We start from the raw sequence: 803 nt of genomic DNA, 5'->3' as shown, positions 1-803 counted from the left end.
GAGTTATTATTGGGTCCATTTGGATTGTAAAGAATGTTTTCATTTCGATTGAAGTTTGGCCTTGGCGGTTGATAATTATTTTGATAATTATTTCCCGTCCTTTGGTTTATGTAGGAAACATTCTCTCGTTGTTCCATCATTTGCTCAACATTATAATCTTTCGTTAAGTGTGGTCCACCGCATTGCTCACAACTGATTCGTATTGCGTGAATATCTTTAGTCATCTTTTCCATTCGTCTCTCGAAAGCATCTATTTTTGCGGAAACAGAATCAAAGTTATGGCTAGAATCAGCTCTAGCCGCTTTAGATGAATGAAAAATATCTTTTACCTGATGCCACTCATGAGAGTGGGATGCTGTGTTATCAATGATCTTGTGAGCTTCGGTTGCGGTTTTCTTTATAATGGAACCACCAGCTGCTGTGTCGATGTCTTTTCGTGTGGCGATGTCGACGCCTTTATAGAAAATTTGCACTATTTGAAAAGTATCTAAACCGTGTTGAGGACATCCTCTCAACATCCTTCCGAATCTTGTCCATGCCTCATATAACGTTTCATTTGGCTTTTGTACGAACGTGGCAATTTCTTCTTGAAGTCTCACGGCTTTAGATGCCGGAAAGAATCTTTGAAGAAATTTCTCAACTAAAATATCCCATGAGTCAATCGTTCCTTCAGGTAACGATTCTAACCAATCTTTGGCTTCTCCTTTTAAAGTCCTTGGGAACAACATAAGATAAATAGTTTCATCCTCAACTTCTCGGATTTTAAATAGATTACAAATCCTATTAAAAGTTCGAAGATGTTC

General features: G+C 37.9%; 1 non-coding gene across 1 annotated transcript; it reads left to right on the top strand.

The window, feature by feature from the left end:
- Positions 1–489: 489 nt before the first annotated feature.
- On the top strand, positions 490–596 carry LOC139903772 (small nucleolar RNA R71). Its single transcript, XR_011778565.1, has one exon. It is a non-coding gene; the product is annotated as a small nucleolar RNA R71 (small nucleolar RNA).
- Positions 597–803: the final 207 nt, after the last annotated feature.

The sequence above is a fragment of the Rutidosis leptorrhynchoides genome, chromosome 3 (assembly GCF_046630445.1).
Source record: "Rutidosis leptorrhynchoides isolate AG116_Rl617_1_P2 chromosome 3, CSIRO_AGI_Rlap_v1, whole genome shotgun sequence".
NCBI lineage: Eukaryota > Viridiplantae > Streptophyta > Magnoliopsida > Asterales > Asteraceae > Rutidosis > Rutidosis leptorrhynchoides.
Note: the sequence above shows the minus strand (reverse complement) of the source record. Positions and strands in the feature narration are given on the sequence as shown.